Raw genomic sequence first — 18,776 nt, forward strand, 5'->3', positions numbered from 1 at the left:
ATGCTCGTTGTGCACCTTCACAACATTAAATTGTTAATTTTTGGCTCATCTATTGACCGTTCATTTGCGCCCCCTGTTGTGGGTCCGTGTCACTACACTTTCACAACAAGAGGACCCATACATAGCCTGTGCAGACTACACACCAACATATAAATGTACAAGTAAATATGCGTACACATGTCTACAATGGTGTTTTTGACTATGCTGTCATCATTGGCTATCCCTCAGTGGTGAGGAAGATTGTCTCTTAATCGATTCCCAGACAGGATGGTCTATGTGGAGATGACTGAACAGGCTCAGTCTTGATGTGCCCTGATTCTTACAGATGCTGCATATGATTCCTGTGGGAAGTTTCTGCCAGTCAGGATTTTGCTCTCTGTCCTTCTCTTTCTCCTTTGTGTTGTTTGTTTGCAGTTTTTCAATGACTTCCACTCCAGTGCAGATCATTGCTCGACATCTGGCTGATTCCTTTGTGTGTTCTTCCCAGGTCTTCCAGTTGATGGAGCAGTTCTTGAGGTTATGCTTCAGAAGGTCGTTGTAGCACTTCTGTCCTCCTCTGGACTGTTTTCCTTCACTCAGCAGCGAGTAGAAGATCTGCTGGTAAGTCAGCTGTCATCTATCCTAACAACATGACCCACCCATCTCTTCATCGATGTCAGCATTTGATGATACATGGCTACACAAGTATGGAAGGTGGGCCACATTATCCAAGACCTGTCCATGCAGTTTTACAGCAGGGAGCTTTGGATTGACTATGTTGGGTGGAGGCTGGTACAGGATCTGTGTCTTCTTCAGGTTGATGTGAAGACCAAGCTTGGTGTAGGATTCATCTAAGATTTCATGGATTGTCTGAAGAAAATCCATGAAATCTTGATGATACACTGCTGTCGTTGGGATACTGGAACTCCAGGAGAAAGGTCATGGTGATTTTCTTCTTGACTCTAAGTCTGCTCAGGTTGAACAACATTGCATCCATTCCGTACTTGGAGTTAATTGGTAGCACCTTGTCCTTTATCAGGTGGAGGATTGTTGTCATGAAGATGGTGAAGAATGTACGGGGTGATAATGCAGCCCTTTTACTCTTGATTGAACATTGAAGGCTTCAGTATTTTTGCCATTTACACAGATGCCACTTGGCTTTTAATATATAGAAGATATACAACCCCTGGCAAAAATTATGGAATCACCGGCCTCGGAGGATGTTCATTCAGTTGTTTAATTTTGTAGAAAAAAGCAGATCACAGACATGACACAAAACTAAAGTCATTTCAAATGGCAACTTTCTGGCTTTAAGAAACACTATAAGAAATCAAGAAAAAAAGATTGTGGCAGTCAGTACGGTTACTTTTTAGACCAAGCAGAGGAAAAAAATATGGACTCACTCAATTCTGAGGAATAAATTATGGAATCACCCTGTAAATTTTCATCCCAAAACTAACACCTGCATCAAATCACAATCTGCTGTTAGTCTGCATCTAAAAAGGAGTGATCACACCTTGGAGAGCTGTTGCACCAAGTGGACTGACATGAATCATGGCTCCAACACAAGAGATGTCAATTGAAACAAAGGAGGAGGATTATCAAACTCTTAAAAGAGGGTAAATCATCACGCAATGTTGCAAAAGATGTTGGTTGTTCACAGTCAGCTATGTCTAAACTCTGGACCAAATACAAACAACATGGGAAGGTTGTTAAAGGCAAACATACTGGTAGACCAGGAAGGACATCAAAGCGTCAAAACAGAAAACTTAAAGCAATATGTCTCAAAATCGAAAATGCACAACAAAACAAATGAGGAACGAATGGGAGGAAACTGGAGTCAACGTCTGTGACCGAACTGTAAGGAAACCGCCTAAAGGAAATGGGATTTACATACAGAAAAGCTAACGAAAGCCATCATTGACACCTAAACAGAAAAAAACAAAGGTTACAATGGGGTAAAGAAAAGCAATTGTGGACTGTGGATGACTGGATGAAAGTCATATTCAGTGATGAATCTCGAATCTGCATTGGGCAAGGTGATGATGCTGGAACTTTGTTTGGTGCCCGTTCCAATGAGATTTATAAAGAGCTGCCTGAAGAGAACATGTAAATTTCCACAGTCATTGATGATATGGGGCTGCATGTCAGGTAAAGGCACTGGGGAGATGGCTGTCATTACATCATCAATAAATGCACAAGTTTACATTGATATTTTGGACACTTTTCTGATGTTTGGGGATGATGAAATCATTTTTCAAGAAGATAATGCATCTTGCCATAGAGCAAAAACTGTGAAACATTCCTTGCAAAAAGACATATAGGGTCAATTTCATGACATAGGGTCAATGTCAACGAGCAGATGTGATTTGATGCAGGTGTTAGTTTTGGGGATGGAAATTTACAGGGTGATTCCATAATTTATTCCTCAGAAGTGAGTGAGTCCATATTTTTTTCCTCTGCTTGGTCTAAAAAGTAACCGTTACTGACTGCCACAATCTTTTTTTCTTGATTTCTTATAGTGTTTCTTAAAGCCAGAAAGTTGCCATTTGAAATGACTTTAGTTTTGTGTCATGTCTGTGATCTGCTTTTTTTCTACAAAATTAAACAACTCAATGAACATCCTCTGAGGCCGGTGATTCCATAATTTTTGCCAGGGGTTGTAATATCACCGTTTTCAGTAATATCACTGATTACTGGTGAGTTAAGTGTCTTCGATGTGCCGACAGCTTTCATGTGATGTCACTGCTGTATATGGAAGTATAATTCATAATCGTATCCTCTCATCATTCATGTTTTGTTACATAATGTGGAAATTTGAAATCAGATGACTAGAATTTCAAGAAATATTCAGAATGTATCCATGCTGATGAGTAAAATCTTATTCTGCACTGCTGCATTGCCATGCAGGTAACAGCTGAATAAGACTTTCATAGACTTCTGCTAATGCAATAGTGGAAGAAGTGTGGCTCATTCACAAGGCTCATTGCTTAGGATACAGGCATGTGGGGTCCCTCAGGGACTATAGTTCAGTCTCAGTGATGGCATTTCAACCTCCCACAATGGTTTTCTGTGCAATTTCCACCTATAAAAGTCAGCACTGTTTCAGAGAGGTAATGGCATTATTACAGTTGTTGCGTCTCATTATATTATTTTAAATGTGGTACAATCCGGTAGGTACAGGGAGCAGAAACATCATGCAGCATAGTTCAAAAGGTTGTAAGCTAAAACTTAGACCTCACGTACTGCAGGTCCTTTATTTTAATAGTTAGAGTGCAGTATTGTGAAGAAACAGATTCTACGAAGTCCATTTGGTTGCTCTTAAAACATGTAGAACAGTGAATGGTCCTGCTCAGCTAATCAGGAAACTGCTAAATAGTCAAGCTAACGTTTTTGTTAGCCGATTAGTTTTTCAGCTAACTTTGAAAAAATAGTGGACCAACATTAAAATCCCCTTAAAGGCCACAACACAATTGTAGCTGACTAGCACATGAAGGAGAAACTGCATGCCATTTGTGAAAAATCGGAGCCACCTCTATCACATCGTACACCTGTCGCTACAACTATTTGCTCAGTCAGGACAAAAATGGTGAGCAGGCGACCACTATTGAGCTGGCTGTGAATGTGCTCCCATGACTCTGGCGTCGGCAAGCAACACACATGTGGCGTGTCAGAGTGTCGGCTCCCCCCTTAACACATGTTGGTGCGTGTGTATTGCGCATATGTTGCACCCCCCCCCCCACACATACACACACACAACACATGTGGTGTGCGGGGGGAGCGGGCACACTTGCATGAAATTCTGATATGTATGTACAGATGGGGAGTGGCCAGCCAGAGAACACACAACATGGTGAGGCACCTGTCAGCTGATCACTGGCCAGTCTCACTGACAGCTGCAAATGACGACTCAGTGCACATGACATGTCACATTAAAAACACAGAGACCACAGCCAGGACAGGTATAGAAATAACTACTACAACAGCTACAAATGCAATTACATGCCAAAATAACTAAAAAAAAAAAAAAAAATCACATAACAGAAACAGAGAGTGACACTTTGGTGTGTGCGCTGAACAGACAGGGGGGCAGCAACAGCTGTTGAAATCTTCTGTCCTGGATGTCACAGCTGTAGAACACATACCATGTTTTGAAGGACATGACCTAACAACTTTCCACCGTGATGTGCATGTGCGTGCTTGCTGTCATCACATGGAAATACATAAAACATATATCAATTTTGCGACGGGCTGGAGCATGCGCACAGCGCACACATTGACAGGCTGTCCCAGGTGAAACGAACTGTCAGATCATGTGAACACTCAGCAGGCGATCTGAATGTAACATCTGTCTGACAGGACATGTGTGTTGGGCTGGACATGCGCGGGCCCGCCCTGACACGTGTGTCTTGTGAGCAGTGCGCGCAGAACTACATGACAAGCCAAGAGTGCAACAAATACGCCACTTTCAGTCATGTATTACAAAAAATACACTGTAACAATCGTTTTGTCTGTTATTATGACGCTTTTTTCGTTGTAATTAAAGATGAAGAAAACTTCCTTTTCTATACATCATCTGATTTCTCTCTCTTTTTTAAAATACATTTATCTCCTTGTTGATTTTACGCATTTTACGCTCTTGTTGTAAGAAAGCGATTGTAGCGCAGTGGTGAATTTTCTGTCTGTTAATCACAACTTTTGTAAACTGCAGATTCGAATCCTGTGAGTGGCATTTATTTTTTATTTAACCAGGGTTATTTAACTGCAGGGTTCTGTCTTGGGTCCCCTTGATTTTATACACGAATATCAATTGTATCAGTGTCCAGTGATTGTAGTAATTATTTATGTACCCGGCTGGACATAATACGACATAATGAGAGCGCACTGCTTCATTCATGTCATTTTATGACTGTACATCTATGACCATGGGTCATATACACAGAGGGCACAGAGGGATCATGCTTATATTGTCCCCTGGATAAGAGGGATTAAATATTGGACATTGCAGTGTTTTTCATGGTGTGTATTTTGTTAGTTTTTTTCCTCTACATTGGTGGTGCAATGTGGTTTCACACACTCCAGCTGGATTTTTTTTTTCATCTCTACATCAACGCGTGATGTGGTTCCACACACTGCAGCTGGTGCGTAGTTTTTTCATCTCCACATCAGAACGCGATTTGGTTCCACATGCTCCAGCTGCTCGCACTGTGTTTTGTGCACACTCGTGCGCGTGCATGAAACCATCGCAGTGGGATCATTCAGCCTGCCTGACTGTGTGTCCCTCCCCATGTCAGCTCGATGATTTTGTGGTTCACTCATTTGGGCAGTTTTGCCCTGATTCACCCTGATTCCTACTTATTTGTGCTATGTGTGAAGGGGCCCTAACTTTAAGTTAGTGGACTTTTTTTGGAATCTGACTTACAAAGCAGATCATACACAAACCTGTAAGCAAAATCCCCTTTATAAATCACACACTACCCCGAATTCTCCCTGGTGCATGTAGGAAGAATCAACCTAGAATGCATTTCATCATTAACATCAATTTTATGGAATTTGACTGTTTTATCTCTGCAAGGAGATCATTCCACAAGGCAGGTGCACGATAAGAGAAGGCTCTGTGGCCTGCTGGCTTTTTTTTAACCTTAGGAACACAAAGTAGTCCTCTACCCTGAGAACACAGAGCACGGGCCAGCACGTAGGGTGTAATTAGGTCAGCTAGGTAGGGAGGCACTAATCCATGAATAATTTTATAAGTTAGTAACAGAACCTTAAAATCCAATCTCATAGAGACTGGAAGCCAATGAAGAGAGGCTAAAATTGGTGTAATAGGGTCTAATTTTCCACTTCTACTCAAAATTCTGGCAGCACCATTTTGAATACTTATGCTGGACTGTGGTAAACCAGAGACTAGAACATTACAGTAGCAGTTATTGGCATGTTAAACTGTATCATCAGCATAGTAGTGAAAAATAATCCCATAAAGTTACAGGATATGCCCAAGGGGTGCCACATTAATGGAGAAAAGTAGGGAGCCTATCGCAGATCCCTGTGGAACCCCAAAATTTCCTCAGAACAATGGTGGAGGTGATGTTATTGTTTCAGGACACAGTGTGAGTGACTGGTTAGGTAGGATGTCACCCATGCAAGGACATTCCCAGCAATCCCAAAGTGATTCTCCAATCTATTGAGAAGTGTATAATGATCCACCATGTCAAACACAGCGCGAAGATCTAACAGTATCAGATCTGTGGTGGTGTCCTAATCAACTGGGAGCAGGAGATCATTTTCTACTTTAGTAAGAGCTGTCTCTGTGGAATGCTGTGTTCTAAATTCAGACTGCAGTGGCTCAAAGAGGTTATTCTCAGTAAGGTGGTCCACAAGATGTGAGAAATGACTTTTTCAAGGATTGTAGAACAAAATGATAGGTTTGATATCAGCCTATAATTTTTCAGGAGACCATGGTCAAGGTTCAACTTCTTAACTATTGGTTTAATCACTGCGGATTTGAACCATTTAGGAACAGATCCTCAGGATAGTGACAGGTTAATCATTTCCAGTACAGCAGGCCCAAGTGTAGGCCACAGGTCCTTAAACAGTTTTGTTGGTATAGGGCTGAAAAGACATATTCTACATTTAACAAAAGTTACAAGCTTCGTCAGTGCACCCAAGTGAGAACATATCAAATTCAGTAAATCTACTTGAGGTGTCAGCGATGGCACCCACATCAGAACGTGAAAGAAACAGCCAGTGATGCACCCTAGTTTTAGTGTTATCCAGTGCAGTAATGGGCAATAAATTTGCAAAACATATTCCTCTATGCTTTTTAAGGGTACGTTTGCAGGAACAGGCCACAATATCAACTTGAAAATTTCCCTTCCTGAAACATAAATATAGTGAATATCCCATGCTAGTTCCCCCACTAGGCTAATGGTCTTTAAATCCACATTAAAACTAGGCCCTGCAGGTTCTCCAATAACATGCTCCATGGCATGCTGTAGCTAATGTTACCTTCGCTGTAGGCCTCTATCTATGTTAGCAGATAAGATGGCGGCACCTTCCCCAGTAGGGTGAAGGCCGGCCTGCATCAGCAAACCACGGTGACCCCAGAAAGAGGGCCAATTATCAATAAAACTAAAGCGCATTGCTGTCTGCAAACCTGCGGGAGCCACATATTCAAAGATGCTAAATGCCTCATTATTTCTCTGAGGCGGGAGGGGACCAGAGACTATTCATTGATGCCGACACATCTTTCTTTTGAGGTCACAAGTCCTCTCTATGTCCATTTCTGTGACCTCTGATTGTTGCATCCTAAGATCATTGGCGCTGACATGAATTTCTATGTGGCTATAACTGCTATCATGTTCCTTTGCCTGTCTGCCCTTGTGCATAGTGGGCACCCTAAGGTAGAGGCAATGGCAGATGTTCTGTGCCTAGGAATACATTTAACATCAGCTGGCATCTGTGATCTGACATTGCTGGTAATAGAATCCCCTATCACTAACGCATGGTGTTCTGGCCTGGAGATAGGGGTAAACGTTACCTGTGTGCTTGGAGGGCTATACAATAAGTGTAGCTAAGGCTGAAAAATGGTTCACAACTGGCAGTAGCGACTGTGAGCGGGGTTCCACAACTGGCCACCAACCCGCACGGGATTTATTCTGCCTAACAACAGTCTGAAAGCCGTCATCTTTAGCCAATGGAGCTAAATTAATGCAAACAAGAGTGCTAGCCCCACTAGATGTTCTTTTTCTGAATACACTGTGGGTTACAAGGGAAATACATTGAATTTTATATCACCACTCTTAGCTTCATTGTGGGGTAGAGCGGAGAAGGATATTCTTTCACCAAAACAGATCAAATCTAGGCTTGTATCTCAGATGTACCTTCTGGTAATTTGTAGCTAACTTTCAGGTCTTCTTTTTAAGAAAATCCTTCTCTATATCACTTCATCATGAATCTGTGAAACTGGTAATACAAAATGCAAAGTTTGCAATGTGCACAATTTCTCCAATCACAGCCACATAAGCCTATAACTTCTTCTGGGTTGTCTAAGTGTCTTGGTGGCTTTCCTCATGCTTCTTCTTCTCCTTCTTAAGAACTGTTTACTCCATGCACATTTACCATAGAGTGCCATACTGTTTGCATTTCTACATAATTAATGTAAATAAAGTCCAAAACATATTCAGTGGCAGCTTTAATACATCAGAGAGCCTCGTCTACAACTACCACAAAAGACTCCAAGCTGTCATTGATATTAAAGGGGGCAAAACACTGTATTAAGAACAGGGGTATGTAAACTTTTGATCAGGGTCATTTAAGGTGCGTTTACACATAAGCAAGACGCGTTACGAATGTCATTTTTCTGTCATTCGTGACACATTCCTGACATTCTTAATGTGACTTAACGCATCTGAATAGGGTTCTTAATAGTGCGTGTTGGTGCGTGATATTCTTGATATTCGTGGAGCATGTTTTTGCCTGTCAAAAAATCTTCCACGAATGTCACACACCACCCTCATTTCGTCTCACGTCGTGGAGGTCGCAACTGAGCGTATTGATCCGTCTTGATGAGTAGTGATCCTTAATAGAACGTGACAACGTTCGTAGTGGTTCCTGTGATGGTTCTTGGAGCCCAAACTGTCACGCGTTATTACGAAGTGACACGGAAACTGTCAAGTTTTGACACGACCTGTAACGCGGCGTCACATTTCACTGCGCACCACGACGAATCAATTTTCTGTCACGTGCGCACAATTAAAATCGGCTCCAAATGTCGGTCCACAGTTCCTTCTGAAGCTCCTCAGTAACCGATGAGCGGGAGAAAGAGTCTGAGCCAGAGGAACCAGAGGAGCGAGAGGAGACTCATGTGCAGCCAGACATCTCTGCACCTTCTCCAGTCCGGCGGAGGAAGAAGCGCGCGCACAATTAAACCCTGCTGCACCGCAATCAGTTTGATTGCTGACACCAAGTCGGCTAAAAGTCAAATTTCAGTGTTCTTCAGCGCGCTCCTGCAGGTGTTCCACCTGCTGCATGCGCCTGATGTTTGGGAAAATGGGTGAGACGAGCCGCATGAGGCCACACATCTGGCGCTGTCCTCCTCCTCCTCTCTGCGCTACTCCATGGCACAGAGTCCAACTACGCATGCAGTCACAAAGTTCTTCTGAAAAACTGGAGCGATCTGAATTCAGTTGGATGAATATGGGTGTGCGTGTGGAGACAATTCACCTCGTTCACAATGTGACAGAACTTAACGATGCGCTGTTACGCGTAACAGCGCGGAACACTATTCTTGACCGTGCGTAATGGTTCCTGATAATTCTCCGGCAACATGTGCCATTAATGGTAACGTGTGGTAACACGTTGCAGCAGTTCCTGAGGACACCTGACGCCTCTGCCCCGAATCATCACATTCGTGATCAGCGGCCAAGAATGTGTACTTCGTGGCATTCGTGACTTGTCGTCGTTATGTGTAAACGTAGAATTAGGTAGTTTGTGTTGTCATTATGATTTAAAAAGAGTAAACACAGTTGTTTGACAATAAATGGCTCCACCCATTCACTAACCATAAGTGGAAAAAAAAGTTTTTTGTGTTATCATTCTTTTTCTCTGAAAAATGGCCAAAAAACAAAACAAAACACAAATTCTGCCAGGGTATGTAAATTTTTGAGCATAACTGTATGTACCATGTCCTAGTTTTTGAGTGATACCATATGTTGACAGGAATTCTTTGAAAATTCTGTGGTTTCCTGGCACCTGTTCATACAACCACAGATTGTGCGGAATGGTTTCTTTTGATTCCTTCCCCTGAATACTGTTTTCCACAGGCAGCCAAGGCACATACTGGTATAAAGGCATTATAATGGATGGATTTAATTAGCTACAGGGCTGGTTAGGGCAAGCCTGAAGAAAGCTGGAAGACACTAAAGGAGATTCATTCATCAGCTATTGATATGGGACATCTCGTTGTCATGACAGTGACATCAGACAGTGTTTATAGTGCCATGCTGGTTGGTAAAATACACCACATGATACATTTGCTTAGAGCAAAAATGGCACAAAGAAGGAGTTTCTTAAAAATAAGATATGGAATTTCAGCTATAGTTTGTCAGCTGGCACATGGAAACAGACACCTAGAGTTGATTTGTTTTCTTGTGCAAAAATTCTCCTCTGTTGCACAGTAATGTAACTGATGGTGCAAGAGACAAAAATTGCACAATGCACATCTTCTCCAATCATAGCCACAGATGTCTATAACTTCTTCAAAATTGCCACAGGTGTCTTAGTGGCTTCCCTCACTCATCCCTTTCTTGCATGGTCATTCAACATTTGAGAACTGCCAACTTCAGACAAATTTACCATACAGTACCAGTACCATACAGCATCTATTTCTAAATGATTGCTATAAATGAACCCCAACACATATTTAGTGATTAGGACTTTATTGTAACTATTGATTGATGATTTATATTATCGATATTCATTATATTTCGTTTCTCCGATTACGTATAACCTCTGAAAATAAAGGGACTGTGTATAAGAATGGTTGTAATTCCTTCATGGTTAATGTGGTGTGTTAGGGCACAAGCCCCTCAGTCTCAGGATGCTGTTTTTTTATGTGTTCCATGGTTACAGAGAAAGTTGGTAGGTGATCATTTGCCTCCAGTGTTAAGGAATAGTGAAAGTGTTTAAGTCTAGACTTAAAATTTATCTTTTTACTATCAGATGGTTTTATTCTTTTTAACTTGTGATCATTTTTGATTGAAATATTGTTGATTTTCTTTTTTTATATTGGTATAGTGTTTTATTGTTTCATTTTTGTGATTCAGTGTTTTGTAAAGCATAATGAATCATTTTTATGTAATCACTTTCCTTTGTAAATACTACTAATTATAATAATGCTGGAATGCTGTAGTTCAACTCCATTGTGGAGGCGTTTACAAAAACTGTCACTGTCCGAATACTAAAACCCAGATGGAAATCATACGAGATCTCAAAGTGAAGCTGTGTTTAGCCATCTAAAATTGACTTCCTTTTACCGAAAGTAAAAGCTGAACTGTATCCTTCCAACAGTGTGGGCTGTCTGCAAGTATTCCAGCCGAGAAGGAACAAGGAATATGGAGTCTGGTCGCACTGCAGTATGCTTACATTTGCATGAGACGATTACACAAATAATACTAGAGCACCGCACTCACACACTAGTTTCCAATTACACACCATGTTACCTTGGAAAAAAATTTTAGAAGTGGTTTTTCATAAGCTAAATTAGATGTGATAAAATGTCAGGACTATGTATTTAGTTCATGCAATTGAAACAAAGTTTTTTTTTTTGTGATGTTGTCAAGTGGGGTTTTTTTTCAACTTTTTTGGTTTCTGAATTCTTTTCAGATAATTTTCACAGAAGAGCTTTGATTGTCATTGTACATATATACAACAAAACTTGTCATCTGCATTTAATCCATCCTAATTACAGTTAGACACAATCCAACCACTAGGAGCAGTGGGCAGCCACAGTCCCGTGCCCCGGCGGGGACCAACTCCAGATGTAGAGATGTTACCTTGATCAAGGGCCGAGAAAGGAGCAGACCCTAAATAAGCATGTTTTGTTTGTGGGAACAAACCGAGGTGCCTGGAGGAATGATAATCATTTATAAATGATTTTTTTATTCTGTATAAAGCACTCAAGAAGAGTTGATTATTAATAATTGATCATTTACAAGTGTAAAATCAGACAGTCATTAGTGATAAAAATACTTTAGAAATCCTATTTTTATTGTCTTTACATTTTTTCCTCACAAATTATTAAGCATTCTTTTTATTAGCTCCTCATTGGTAAGAACATAAATAGATGGCTTAATAATTATTAATAACAAAATGTAATGTCTTTCTAAAACATTCATAAATGATTTCAACAGATTAAAGTGGCGAGGAAGATGTCCTACGACACTTCCTGTTTTTATTTTTACTGACGATGAGTGTCCGAGGAGAGAGATTAAAATGAAAAACTGGTTTTAACCGTTTTTCGGACCATATGGACTAATGTTTCTTAATCAGTGGCGTTCTCACGTACACTTCCAGCGGGCACCTCACCGAAAATGATGGTTAATCGGCTATGTACGTACGTGTTAGCGAAAGCTAGGCCAATGTTGCATTGGCTAACCGTTGTTGTACCAAATCTAACTGCTTAATGTATTCTAAGGTTCTAGGACCAATTTTATTCACTTTATACATGCTTCCCTTAGGCAGTATTATTAGACGGTATTGCTTAAATTTTCATTGTTACGCAGATGATACCCAGCTTTATCTATCCATGAAGCCAGAGGACACACACCAATTAGCTAAACTGCAGGATTGTCTTACAGACATAAAGACATGGATGACCTCTAATTTCCTGCTTTTAACTCAGATAAAACTGAAGTTATTGTACTTGGCCCCACAAATCTTAGAAACATGGTGTCTAACCAGATCCTTACTCTGGATGGCATTACCCTGACCTCTAGTAATACTGTGAGAAATCTTGGAGTCATTTTTGATCAGGATATGTCATTCAAAGCGCATATTAAACAAATATGTAGGACTGCTTTTTTGCATTTACGCAATATCTCTAAAATCAGAAAGGTCTTGTCTCAGAGTGATGCTGAAAAACTAATTCATGGCATTTATTTCCTCTAGGCTGGACTATTGTAATTCATTATTATCAGGTTGTCCTAAAAGTTCCCTAAAAAGCCTTCAGTTAATTCAAAATGCTGCAGCTAGAGTACTGACGGGGACTAGAAGGAGAGAGCATATCTCACCCATATTGGCCTCTCTTCATTGGCTTCCTGTTAATTCTAGAATAGAATTTAAAATTCTTCTTCTTACTTATAAGGTTTTGAATAATCAGGTCCCATCTTATCTTAGGGACCTCGTAGTACCGTATCACCCCAATAGAGCGCTTCGCTCTCAGACTGCAGGCTTACTTGTAGTTCCTAGGGTTTGTAAGAGTAGAATGGGAGGCAGAGCCTTCAGCTTTCAGGCTCCTCTCCTGTGGAACCAGCTCCCAATTTCAGATCAGGGAGACAGAACACCCTCTCTACTTTTAAGATTAGGCTTAAAACTTTCCTTTTTGCTAAAGCTTATAGTTAGGGCTGGATCAGGTGACCCTGAACCATCCCTTAGTTATGCTGCTATAGACGTAGACTGCTGGGGGGTTCCCATGATGCACTGTTTCTTTCTCTTTTTGCTCTGTATGCACCACTCTGCATTTAATCATTAGTGATCGATCTCTGCTCCCCTCCACAGCATGTCTTTTTCCTGGTTCTCATCCCTCAGCCCCAACCAGTCCCAGCAGAAGACTGCCCCTCCCTGAGCCTGGTTCTGCTGGAGGTTTCTTCCTGTTAAAGGGAGTTTTTCCTTCCCACTGTAGCCAAGTGCTTGCTCACAGGGGGTCGTTTTGACCGTTGGGGTTTTACATAATTATTGTATGGCCTTGCCTTACAATATAAAGCGCCTTGGGGCAACTGTTTGTTGTGATTTGGCGCTATATAAAAAAATTGATTGATTAAGGTTGAAAATCATCAAGTGGACACTTTTGCTGAATCTCAATTCTACCCCTCAGCCCTCTTACCCCTTCCCCTCTGTTTTGCGCGGGCACGAGAGACAGAGGGGTGTTTCAATTCTCTTTTTGGAGCGAGGCGGAGGGGTAGGCGAAGGGCTTCATACCCCTTCAAACAGAGTGAATCTGGATGTACGCTCCGTTTGGAGGGGTAAGAGGAGCCTACCGATGTCTCCAAAGAAACAAACATGGCGCCCAGAGCCGCACAAATGAAGCGGCTTTTATTACAAATTACGCTGTTAGTTATAAGTTATAACTTGCCAAAAAACTTTACAGGTGATTGCCTATGACATCAACGTGTATGCTGCTGGATGCATGTTGCGTACGAGGTCTGTTATAAAAGTATCCGACCTTTTTATTTTTTTCAAAAACCGCACAGGACATGTTGTAACATGCCCTGACATGTCCAGCTTGTCCACAATTTCTCGGATAGTCACACGACTGAAAAGCCACCAAAAGCCGTCTGAATCTTCCAAATGGTTGATGAGCTGGGCATGTTACAACATGTCCTGTGAGACTTCATCACGGAGGCGCTGTTGCTGCGCCATCAGCTTCATGCCGATGAATTTTGCCGCCGCTCTTTTCATGGCAAAATCTTCTGTCACAGTGGAATGTGCCGAAAAAGTGCTGATGTCCACCTCTTCCGCAATTTCTCGGATAATCACACTATGGTCCCACATCAACACAGCGTTCACTTTGGAAATGATCCGGTCATTTCAGCGTGTTAATGCCAATCGGAGCGCGGCGCGCCCTCCACCGTTGTGCAGCCGTCTTTAAACCGGTTGTACTGCTCCTTAATCTGTGTGATGCCCATAGCATTGTCACCAAAAGCCGTCTGAATAATCCGAATAGTTTCCACCTGGCTATTGCCCAGTTTATGGCAAAATTTGATGCAGTCGCGCTGCTCCAGTCGTTCTGCCATTTCCTTGCAAAGAAAAAAACGACGAGAGACTCCACCCATCCTCACACAAAGGCTGCTTACAAGCAAATGACACAACCGACAGGCGTGAAAAAAATCACGCATGTGCACGAAGGTTCAAGGTTGGCTCATGCAAGCACACGTGATTCAAATCCATCAGGTTTTTGAAAAAATAAAAAGGTCGGATACTTTTCTAACAGACCTCGTATATTGTCGTTCTGAAGAATATCATAACTTCGCCCGTGTGTTGAGGCGTTATAATGCACATACACACGAACGCTACGATAAGATACTTTTATATCCCACAATGGAGAAAATCATGATAAAGGACAAGCACGATAATTTGCATGTTCATAAATCTTTGGATAATAGCGATCCCTGCTGTTGGATTTCAAGGTCTGTAAAGCATGTGTATTTTTTAAACAAACGGAGCCCTGAGCACACTCATCTCCTAATAAGCTTTCAAACAGAAAATGAGGAGAAGTTTCATCAATGGGAATATATACACACACATGTATATGTGTAACACATAACCTGACGTCCTAATAGACTGCTATTATTTGTCAAGGAAATTTCTAAAGGAAATAGGGCTGGATGCAAAAAATGGGAGAATTTGAAAAAGAAGTATAAAGTTAACAAAACCAGATGCAGCCCATAACATGCATACAGGGGCTGATCATATAATTAGAATATCATGAAAAAGTTGATTTATTTCAGTAATTCCATTCAAAAAGTGAAACTTGTATAATGTATACATTCATTCCACACAGACTGATATATTTCAAGTGTTTATTGATTTTAATTACTAATTAATTCATTCATTCATTCATTACTAATCAATTAATGATTAATCAATTAACAATATTAATTATTACTATTAGGAATGACTAATTATTATCAGTATTATTAACATTAATTACCAATTAATTAATTATTAATACTATTAATTCTTATTATAAATTGGAAATAATTAAATTAATTATTAATACCACAAAATTCTCTGATATGATTACGATGTGTTGAAGAAATCTGCGACTTCTTCTATTTCTTTGCATTTACGCAGAAAGGTGAGAAAATAAAAGGAGCAAACAGGCTACTGCAACAAGTTTCACTTCAGTTGCCATGTTGTCAAACAGTGAAGACAGCAGTTTGAGACTGGCAGTTTTTTCCCCCCTAAATTGGAGGGGTGTCTCAATTCGTAGGGCTAGAGGCATAGCTCTTCACCTTACCCCTTGTTTTAAAGGGGCAGGCATAGGGGTCGGGCCAAGGGGAAGTGGTACAAAACAGAACTGAGATTAGGCCTTTGTTTCTGTCCGAGAGCTTATCCGCTTGATCAATGTGAATTTATATCGTCAGATGTAAAACCTTGTTAGTTTTTAAGACCAGTTCGCCGATTAGCTGCTAAGCAATAGCAGCTCATGGCGACCCGTTCTGAGCGAATGTTTAACTATCGATTAGCAACTAATGGCGGCGCAATTACGTGCAAATCGACACCACCCCTAACCGAACATCACTTTAACATTTTGCGACGAATGAACCTGTACTCCTCATCTAATACCGCCGTACCAATTCCTCAAAACAAAATATGCGTTGATAAGTATTTATGAATGGATATATAAAAGTGAACTGGTCAACTGTTGGTGACTCTGCATAACACATATAAATACCAACTACAAATGAGTTATAATGCAAATTTATCTATCACTTTAGTTGAGCTCACACCAAATACTTTACTAACAGCTTGTAAAGGCTTTATAATAGTATTTTGAAGTTTTCTAATGCTTTGATAAGCATTTATAAATGGACATATAAAAGTGAATTGGTCAACTGTTGGTGACTCACACCAAATACTTTACTAACAGCTTGTAAAGGCTTAATAATTTGTGAGGAAAAAATGTAAAGACAATAAAAATATGACTTGTAAAGTATTTTTATCACTAATGAATAGTGTCTGATTTTACATTTGTAAGTGATGAACTATCAATGATCAACTTTTATAAATGGTTTATAGAGAATTAAAAAAAAAACATTTATAAATGTTTCATAAAGACATTACATATTTTGTTATTAATAATTATTAAGCCATCTTTTTATGTTCTTACCAGTGAGTAGCTAATAAAAAATAATGCTTTGTAAATGTTTTACAAGTAGTTATTTAAGCATTTACTTACACTTTATAAATGCTTTACTAATGCTTTATAACGTGCAGTTAATATAAAGTGTTACCAATTTGTCTAAGTGCCCTGACTGTGAAGTTGCCAAGTATGCATGTGGCGTGCCAGAGTGTCGGTTCCCCGCACGACATGTGATGTGTGCGTGTGTTTCGTGTGCCCCCCCCCCAAACACGTGCATGCGTGTGGTTCGTGCACCCCCACCCTGCAGGCGAGGCACGTCTCATCTGATCACAGAGTGACACCTTGGTCTGTGCGCTGAACGGACAGGGATGTGGCTGGCTGCCAACAGCTGTTGAGAGATCTCTGGTCCTGGACTTCACAGCTGCAGAACACATACCGTGTTTTGACAGACATGCGCATGTGTGAGCTTGCTGTCCTTACGTGGAAATACATAAAAAGTTATATTGCTTTTGCAACATGCTGTAGAAACGGGCTGTCAGTTCATGTGTACATGCAGCAGGAGATCTGAATGTCACGTCTGACTGACAGGACACGCGTGCGGTCTCGGCCCAACAAGCGTGTCTTGTAAGCGGCGCAGGACTATATAACAAGCCAACAGTTTGACAAATATGCCACTTTCAGTCATATATCAGCAGAAATACACCCTAACAAACGCCGTTTTGGTCAGTTATCATGGCGCTTTTTCTCTTTTGAAAAAAAATGTGTATCTGCTTGTTAATTTTAGCCATTTCACGCTTCTTTTATAAGACAGTGATTGTAGCGCAGTGTTAAAGTTTCCGTCTGGTAATCAGAGCTTTTGTACACTGCAATTTGAATCCCGTGAGTGGCATTTATTTTTTAATTAACCAGGGTTATTTAACCGCAGGGTTCTGTTTGTGGCCCCTTTTATTTGTCATTTATATCAACCCAGTGATATTCACTAATTATACAGCTGGTTTTTATTTGATTGTTCTCCACATCAGCAGCGCGACATGGTGCACCACGTCACAGCTGCTCGCACTGTGTTCCTGCTCGCACGACACCATCGCAGCAGGCTCGTTCGCACCTGCCCATCAGCTTGATGTTTTTGTGGTTCCACTGTGATTCATCCTGATTTATACTTATTCGTACTATGTGTGAAGGGGCCCTTATCTTAAATGAAATTATTCTATATTTAGCATTTGTTCATTGTTCATTCAGTTTTTTAAAGTATTGGATCAGAACTCGGTATCGGCAGATACTCAAAATCAGATGACTCAGAATCGGATCTGGGCCAAAAAAACCTGATCGGGACATTCCTACTTGTCAATATTAAATTAAAACGCCCACAAAATCCACAATCCAGATCAGACTTTGTCAGGCAATAGTGAGTGCCAGTCTGCACCTCACTTTCAAGGATGATAGTCACTGGGACATGTTTGATTAAAATATAATGTAAAATATACATTAAATGAGGTTTTTAATGTAAAATTTAAAAGGCCACAAAATCTGTAGTCTGGATCAGAGCCAGATAAAATTTTTCAGTCGATAAAGGATACAATCCTGCATAACCCCAATTTAAAAGAAATTTATCTTTGATCGAGTTATGAAATTTTGAAAATTCGTTCAATGTTAAAGATAGGAATTTTTTTTTTTAAATTTTCCATGATTTTTCCTGACTTTGACCTATGACCTTTAAAACTGATTCAGTTGCCTATCAGGATCCATCCATCCATCCATTTTCTTCCGCTTTATCCAGAGTCGGGTCGCGGGGGCAGCAGCTCAAGCAAAGCTGCCCAGACCTCCCGATCCACACACACCTCCCCCAGCTCCTCCTGGGAAACCCTAAGGCATTCCCAAGCCAGCCGAGAGATGTAGTCCCTCCAGCGTGTCCTGGGTCTTCCCCGGGGCCTCCTCCCAATGGGACGTGCCCGGAACACCTCTCCAGCGAGGCGTCCAGGGGGCATCCGGAAAAGATGCCCGAGCCACCTCAACTGACTCCTTTCGATGTGGAGGAGCCTATCAGGATCTTCAGTAAAAATTTCATAATGATATATGAAAACTTTTGGGCTCCCGGCTGTTCATAATCAGTCAAACAATCAAACAGGGGAGAAAACACAACCCTCGCCAAAATAATTCAGCTTTGCATGTGAGGCCAGAGTTAGATTATTAAGTGCGTTTATAAAGAGGTTTA

The sequence above is a fragment of the Thalassophryne amazonica genome, chromosome 13, assembly GCF_902500255.1.
Source record: "Thalassophryne amazonica chromosome 13, fThaAma1.1, whole genome shotgun sequence".
In the NCBI taxonomy this organism is placed as follows: Eukaryota; Metazoa; Chordata; class Actinopteri; order Batrachoidiformes; family Batrachoididae; genus Thalassophryne; species Thalassophryne amazonica.